At 46.7% G+C, this 8,355-nt stretch overlaps 1 non-coding gene across 1 annotated transcript; it reads right to left on the reverse strand.

The window, feature by feature from the left end:
* Positions 1 to 7,899: 7,899 nt before the first annotated feature.
* Positions 7,900 to 8,032, reverse strand: LOC116662846. The gene has a single exon (XR_004318936.1). It is a non-coding gene; the product is annotated as a small nucleolar RNA SNORA70 (small nucleolar RNA).
* Positions 8,033 to 8,355: the final 323 nt, after the last annotated feature.

The following is an 8,355-nucleotide window of genomic DNA, read 5'->3' on the forward strand; positions in this document are numbered from 1 at the left end:
CATCAACCATTGCCCTGAGCAATCAGAGAGTACACATTTCTATCAAAAGCACGTTGAATGTTGAATGTGTATGAAGATTAGCCTTGTTCTTGGCCCTAAAGTTTCCACAACTTTCTTTTTTTTTGTAGGGGGAGGCAATTAGGTTTGTTTGTTACTTATTTTAAAATTTTTTTAATGAAGATACCGGGGGTTGAACCTAGGACCTTGTGCATTCTAGGCACACTGTCACTGAGCTATGTACCTTCTCCCGTTTACAACTTTCAAAGAACTGGTTTCATGGAGATTCCTTTGATTACAATTCTATTTAAAAAGATACCAATAACTAAAAACCTTCATCACTTGAAAGTTAAAAAAGTCATATCTAACTACCTCGTGGGTCAAAGAAAAAAGTCATCACAAATCATTAGCTGCTTAGAAATGAAATGTCAATGAAAATACAACAAAATTTGGTTGTGGGTGTACATTTATCAGGGGAGCTTTATAGCTTGAGTCATATTATTGAAAAAGACCAAAAATTAAGCAGCTGTGCCTCTGACTTAAGAAGTTAGCAAAATAACAACACAATAGACTAAAAGAGAATAAAAAGAAGGAAAAAATAAAGTGAAAAACCAAAAGGCAGAGGAGCGACAATGCCAAATACTTTGAATCAACAGGGCAGTGGGAGTGGGAGGAGGATCCCAGGGGCTGCAAGGGAGGCAGGGTGGGTGGCTGGGTCTGCACCCTCCCCCTGCCTGGCCTTTCTAGAAAACCCCTCTCTTTCCACCCCTCTGTGTTTCCTTTTCATGTTTCCTCTCCCAGCTGGTGCTGCAGGTAATTTGATTTTCCAGAAGTTCTCTTTTAAAAATACATACTCTGTCCCATTTTCTTCTGGGTTTATCTCCGTGTTCTTTCTCTGCGTAGCTGAGGTGGTTCTGTGTATAACACATCAGTTTCACGTCCTGTATTTCCCCCCACGTACCTTGAGCACTTTTTCCTCTGTCATCACCATGGATGTTTTTTTGTGGCTTCCTGGCATCTTCAGTAGCCCTTGGTTGACTCAGCTAGGCCACCGATGGCCATCCAGTACGTTTCCTTGGTTCTTCTCTCTCTTTTTTAGCTATGGTGATGTTTCAGTGCAAGCCTTCCAGATAAGTCTCGTGCTCGCATTTCAGGTTTCGTGGCTCACTGTGGGCAGGGGCGGGATGCTGACCTCCTAGTGGGTGGCACTGAGCCAGCTGTGCTGTGTTCTTGACTTGCCACTGGTTTCAGGAGTATTTATAAATAGGTTTGAGAAAAATGATCAAGTGGGGGAGCTGAGACTGAGTGGGACAGAAACCCCACTTTAAGAGGCCAGCACGATCCCCCCAGCCTATCTCAGTGGAGGCTGGTGGATGGGTAGGTCCGGAGTCACTGGCCCTGCTGACTCCTCCTCCTCCATTAGGTTCAGACATGTTTACTGCAACATTTTATTATGAAAAAAATGAACACAGGAAGTGTGAGTTTCGCAGTAAACACCCCTGGACTTGCCCCATTCGCAGTGAGCTGCTGCTGCGCTTGGTCCTTTGGGCATCAATCCCGCGCCCGAATTCTCTCTACTCCCTGCCCCCGCTTGGCCTTTCTTAATTTCTGATGCATTTCCAAGCAAGTGGCAGTCCTCGGCCCCGCTCATTCCTGACACAATCAATACCAGTTACGGTTCATTTTTTCCCCTTAAGGTGAAATTAGCATATAGTGAAACACACAAGTCGTGCTATTTGATGGGATTCTGAAAAATACATACAGCTGTGCAGCCCAGACCCTGGGGAGGTCTGGGACATCCATGAGCTACATGTGGTTGCTCTCTCCTGCCCCTCCCAGCCAGGCCCTGTGCCCCAGCCACCACGGATGGACTGAACCTGCTGTAAAACTTCACGTGGATGCAGGCACTCAGTGCTGTGGTGTCTAGGGATGCTTTGTTCTCAGCACATTTTGGACCCTCCTCCACTGTGCGTGTGTCCCCGGTGCAGTTCTTTTATTGCTGAGTGGGGCTGGTTGAGTGGATGGACCACAGTTAGCTTCTGCATCTCCTATGGAGGGACCCCTCCCCCATCCCAGGATGCTGGCACTTTGGGCTGTTATGAGGAAAGCAGCAGTGAGCATACAAACAGGCGATGGCCGGACCATCTGTCAAAGTAGAACTCTGACCCACGACCTTTGACCCTCCGACCGGGAAACCAACCCACCGTCTTCAGTGGCCAACCCGGAAAGCCAGCCTGCTGTAAGCTGAACTTGCAGGCTATCAGACTGCCATCTCCAGCAACAATCCAGGCAGCCAAATAACCCCTGTAATTAGCAATCAGCCCCAAACCACAGGACTTGATCAATAATGTGTGCTCCCTATCTTTTGTTCCACTTCCAACTCAGGACCAACCAGAGAAAGCCAAATATGCTCCCTTGACAAGTCCCGCAGGGTGCTCCTAGTCGGTCGCTCTGGGTCCCCAGGCCCGCAGGCCTCCCCTTTCTCCATGGGGAGGCTCTGCGGCCCCTGACTGCCTCTGACCCCCTTGCTGCAGCGAGATCTGAGCCCACGCCATCCTCTGCTCCAGCAGCCTGTGTTCATTTCCACACAGGACCAAGCCCTTTGTGGACACAGGCTTTCAACTCATGAGGTCAGCGCCTAGGGGTGGGTGTGTGGGGCCACACAGAGGAGGGAGGGTGTGTGTAAACAGCTGCCTGCCTTCCCCCACAGCGACCAGTCCATTTAATGCTCCCACCGACAGCCAGCCCAGTGCCAACATCTGGTGCTGTCAGTCTTGCTGATTGCCGTTTGGGGATTTGGTGTCTACATTTCAGGCATCTCAGGCAGATGCCTGGCTGTGCGTGACGGGGAGCTGAAGGGGCATTCCCCCACTCTCTGTGGTCTGGGCACCTGATCAACTCAGCGTCCTCGTCTTCAGTTTCTTTTCAACTGTTGATTCAGTTTGGGTCACGTTAGCGTTTGTGGGAAAAATGAAGTACTTCCAAATAGATTTCATGCCAGAAAGCTCGCAAAATGAGAAGTTCGTCAGGGAAGGTAATGATAGCAGGAACCCTGTGGATGAAAAATCTGGAAATTGCTGAGTTCTGGTCTACATTTCACTCATCCATTCATTCAACAAATTATTGAGTGCCGACAAGCCACAAAAGAAAAGTAACAGTATACTGGGTTGCCGTAGCTCCGCAGTGAAGAATTAAACAGAATGGGACAGAGTGTGTGGAGATGGGGTGAAGAGGGAGGATGGGCTGTCCGTGGTAGGATGGGTTGTGTTGGGGGGAACCAGGCTCATGGGGTTACCGGGGCATGTGCAAGGATGGGGTGCATTGGGGGAACTGGGCTTGTGTGAGATTGGGGTGCTTGTGGGGATGGGGCAGGGTTGGGGCACATTGTGGGACAGAGTGAGTGCAGAGTCAGGGCATACTGGGGGATGGGGCAAGTGTGAGGATGAATTGCACATGGGGTCGGAGAGCACTGGAGAGACGAGGAGAGCACTGGAGAGATGAGGAGAGCATGGGGTTGGGGTGCGTGTGGAGAACAGGCACATTTGGGGGATAGGGCACAGTCAGAGTGCATTGAGGGGATGAGGCATGTGCGAGGTCAAGATGCATGAATGACGGGTACACCTGGGGGCGATGGGACAGGATCAGAGTGCGTGAGGGGGATGGAGCACCCTGGGGGGACTGGGCACATGAGGGGCAGGGGTCAGGGGGGCATATGTGCTGTGTCCAGACAGAGGACACATCTGGAATACCCTTCAAACAGCCGAGGCCAGTGTGGCTTGGAGCAGGGTTACAGGACAGAGACTGAGGAAGGGGTTTGCAAAAGGCTTGGCTGGCAGTATCCCAGAGCAGAGTGGGGGTTGAGGGAGAGCCCCTGGCTGAGGGGTGAGGGGGTGCCAGCAGGGCGGGGCAAAACTGGGTTTACCTTAAAGCACATGGGGCTTAGAGGAATTGGGGTGGCACTGCACTGGCTATTTTTGTGGGGGTGGGGGGGCGACTGGGTGTTCAGTGGGAGTAGGTGGGGTGTGGCCTGGGGGTCCTGAGCACAGAGGAGGGCACCACTGAGAGGAGGCAGACTAATGTAGAGGAGCATCGGGGGGCAGGGCTGCTCGCAGATACGGGCTCAGGGCCTTGAGGCTGTGTGACCTCTTCTGACCCACCCCAGGTACCCCATCACCTTGTGCTGGGCTGTTTCGTTTAATGGGGATTTTTGCCAATAATTGCAGCTGTGAGACATGATACAGAGGGGAGTCAATACCCCTTGCTCAGGTCCTCCCCAAGGTAACTTTTAGCAAAAACGTGCTGGTGTGTATCACACCGGGATATTGACTCTGTTACCATCTGATGGCCTCGTTCAGAGCCCACCATTGTCTTTGTGCTCATTGGTGTACATGTGTTGAGTTCTGTGCAGTTTTATCTCATGGGGAAGTTAGCGTGTCTCCACTAGAGTCAAGACGTAGAACATCTCCATCCCACAGGGTCCTGTTGGCTCACCCATGTTGACCCATCCCTAACCCCTGGGCATCGCCGATCTGCTCTCCATTTCTAAAAGTCTGTCATTTCAAACGTGTTACGTAAACGAAATCTTACAATAACCTCTACGTTGGCTTTTTCCACTCGCATAACTCCCTGGAGATCTGGCCAGGCTGTATCAACAGGTGATTTCTCTCTGTGGCTCAGCCCGATTGCATGGTATGGCCCTCCAGAGCCTGTTCAACCATCCACCTGTGCCAGGACATTAGCGTTGCCTCCAATTTGGGGTGATTACAAATAAAGCTGCTATAAACACTCGTATACAGTTTTCATGAGAACACAAGTTTCATTTCTCTGGGATAAATGCCCAGGAGAGCAATGGCTGGGTCATATGGTAGCTCCGTGTTTAGTTTTATACGGAACTGCAAACTTTTCCAGAGTGGCTGCACCATTCTACATTCCCGCCAGCATTGTGCCAGAGATCCAGTTTCTCTGCATCTTCGTCAGCATTTGCAGTTTTCACTAATTTTAATTTTTAGCCATTCTGATAGGCATGCGGGGTGTGTCACGGTGGTTTCACTTTAACTCTCCTCGATGGCTAAATGGCGTTGAACCTCCTTTCATGCGCTTATTTGCCACCTATGTGTGCTCTTTGGTGACATGACTTCTCATGAATTTTGCCCCCTTTCCAACTGGGTTGTTTATTTTTACCGTTGATTATATATTTCAATACCAGTCCTTTGTTGGATGTGGTAGATTCTCATTATTTGCAGTAGTTATGTTCTATCGCGTCCCAGCAAACACTGAATTGATGAAGAGTGAGCTCCCGGGGAAAGAAGGGAGGTAGGTTCCTGCCCGCCTCTGGTCACATTTTTGTCAGTTGATCAATAGGTACCTTTATTTGATACATGTGTCTGTTTAAAGATGCCTTATTTCGTATGTACTGCTGGCACATTAACGATGAACTCATGGCCGACAGCATGGTGACTTGTACCTGAATGAAGGTCACCCAAGGAATTTTCTCCGTGAAGCACATCACAGCCCTCTTGTGCTCAGGACTCCTAGGCAGCACTTCAGCTCTTATTCTTGGGGGCCGTTTTAAACAGGTGATCACCAAGGAAAAGCACAAAAATGCAAAAAATGTAGCACCGAATCAACCATGAAAAGAACGTTTGTTTACAGCCCGAGAGCTGGGGCGCGAAGGCAGAGCAGCGCCTTGTTCCTCTTCAGCTGGGAATGTGGGCGTTGGGAGAGCCGAGCGTTCACTGGTCTGAGCATGTCCACGAGGGCTGCGAAAGCACCTCGAGGACTGATTTGGGGATCACAAGTTAAACTTAGGGAGTAGGTGAGTTCAAAAATAGAGACCCTGAGGGTAATGAGGATTGACTGTGGTTTGAAATACAGTCATCCCTTGGTATCCCGGGGGCTTGGTTTCAGGACCCCCTTGGGTACCCAAATCTGAGGATGCTCAAGTCCCTTATATGAAACGGTGTAGTATTTGCATGTAACCTGTGCACATCCTCCTGTATACTTTCTTAAAAGGTTTTTTCATTGACGTATAGTTGATTCACAATATTACATTGGTTTCAGGTGTACAATATAGTGATTCAAAATTTCTATAGATTATACTCCATTTAAAGTTATAAAATATTGGCTATTTTTCCTGTGCTGTACAAAATACCCTTATGGCTTATTTATTTTATACATAGTAGTTTGTAGCTCTTAATCCCCTACCCCTAGCTTGCCACCCCCTCTCCCCACTGGTAATCACTAGTTTGTTCTCTGTATCTGTGAGTCTATTTCTGTTTTGTTATATTCATTTGTTTTATTTTTTACATTCCACAAATAAGTGATAACGTACAGTCTTTGGCTTTCTCTGTCTGACTTACTTCACTAAGTGTAATACCCTCCAGGTCCATTCATGTTGCTGCAAATGGCAAAATTTTATTCTTTATGGCTGAGTAGTATTCTACTGTGTGTGTGTGCGTGCGTGTGTGCATGTGTATACACACACACCATATCTTCTTTATCCAGTCATCTGCTGGTGGGCATTTAGGCTGCTTTCTTATCCTGGCTATTGTAAATAATGCTGCTGTGAACATTGGGGTGCATGTATCTTTTCAAATTAGCACTTTTGTTTTCTTTGGGTATATACCCGGGAGTGGAATTGCTGGATCGTATGGTGGTTCTATTTTTAGTTTTTTGAGAAACCCCCATACTATTTTCCACAGTGGCTGCACTGATTTACATTCCCACTATCCTTTTTCTCCACATCCTCACCAACAGTTGTTGTTTGTATTCTTTTTGATGACAGCCGTCTGACAGGTGTGAGTTGGCATCTCATTGTGTTTTGATTTGCATTTTCCTGACGATTAGTGATGCTGAGCGTCTTTTCATGTACTGGTTGGCCATCTGCATGTCCTCTTTGGAAAAATGTTCAGGTCTTATGCCCATTTTTTAATTGTTTTTTTTTTTTTAATGTTGAGTTGTATGAGCTGTTTGTATATTTTGGATATTAACCCCTTATTGATCTCATCATTTGCAAATATGTTCTCCTATCCTGTAGGTTGTCTTTTCATTTTGTTGATGGTTTCCCTTGACATGCAAAAGCTTTTAAGTTTAATTATTTGTTTATTTTTGCTTCTTTTTCCTTTGCCTTAGGAGACAAATCCAAAAAAATATTACCATGATTTATGTCAAAAAATGTTCTGCCTGTGTTTTCCTTTAGGGTTTTTATGCTTTCTGGTCTTACATTTAAGTCTTAAATACATTTTGCATTTATTTTTGTATATGGTGTCAGAGAATGTTCTAATTTCATGTTTTTACTTGTAGCTGTCTAGTTTTCCCAGCACCAACTTTTGAAGAGACTGTCTTTTCTCGATTGTATGTTCTTGCCTCCTTAGTCATAGATTGATTGACCATAAGCGTGTGAGCTTACTTCTGGGATCTTCTATTCTATTCCATTGATCTACGTGTTTATTTTGGTGCTAGTACCATACTTTTTTTTTTTCTTGTTTTTGGACAAGAAAGTAGGATTTATTGGTGGGTGTGAGTAAGGAGAGAACACCACCGAGGCAGTCACGAGTGCAGGTCTGCCGTTTTTCTAGGAGGCCATGATTAGAGATGTACTTGACCCCACAGCCATCTGGAAAGAGCTGCTTTTCTGCCACCATGTTTTCAAATTCATCTGCACTAAACTTAGTGAATCTCCACTTTCTGGAGATGTGGGTCTTCTCCAGGGAACTTGAACCTGACACTGTGTAGGGCCCCAGTCACATGCTTCTTGTTCTGTGTCTTGGTGTGGGTGAACATGATGACCTGGCCAACGTAGACCCTGATCACTGTGCCCTGGGTTGTTCCAAAGGCACCACAAATACCTGTCTGGAGCCTAGACTGGAGACAGCATGCCAGACATGAATATCCACTGGGAAGGGCTGTCTGCAAGGTCCCCTAAGGCAATTCATACAAACAACATGCTGCATACACTACCAAAGAGGCTGCTGTTTGCAGCCATTGCACACCAGTCCCCCACAGGAAATAGAGCAGTCGGCATAATTAGCTGCAGAAATACCATACTGTTTTGATTACTGTAGCTTTGTAGTAGAGTTGAAGCCAGGGAGTGTGATTCCTCCAGCTCTGGTGTTCTTTCTCAAGATTGTTTTGGCTATTTGTTTTTTTGCGTGTGTTTCCGTACAAATTTTAAAATTATTTGTTCTAGTTCTGTGAAAAATGCCATTGTTATTTTGATAGGGGTTGCATTGAATCTGTTGATTGCGTTGGGAAGTATGGTCATTTTAACAATATTCTTCCAATCCAAGAACATGGTGTATCTTTCCATCTGTTTGTGTCATCTTCAGTGTCTTTCATCAGTATCTTACAGTTCTGAGT

The sequence above is a fragment of the Camelus ferus genome, chromosome 3 (genome assembly GCF_009834535.1).
Source record: "Camelus ferus isolate YT-003-E chromosome 3, BCGSAC_Cfer_1.0, whole genome shotgun sequence".
In the NCBI taxonomy this organism is placed as follows: domain Eukaryota; kingdom Metazoa; phylum Chordata; class Mammalia; order Artiodactyla; family Camelidae; genus Camelus; species Camelus ferus.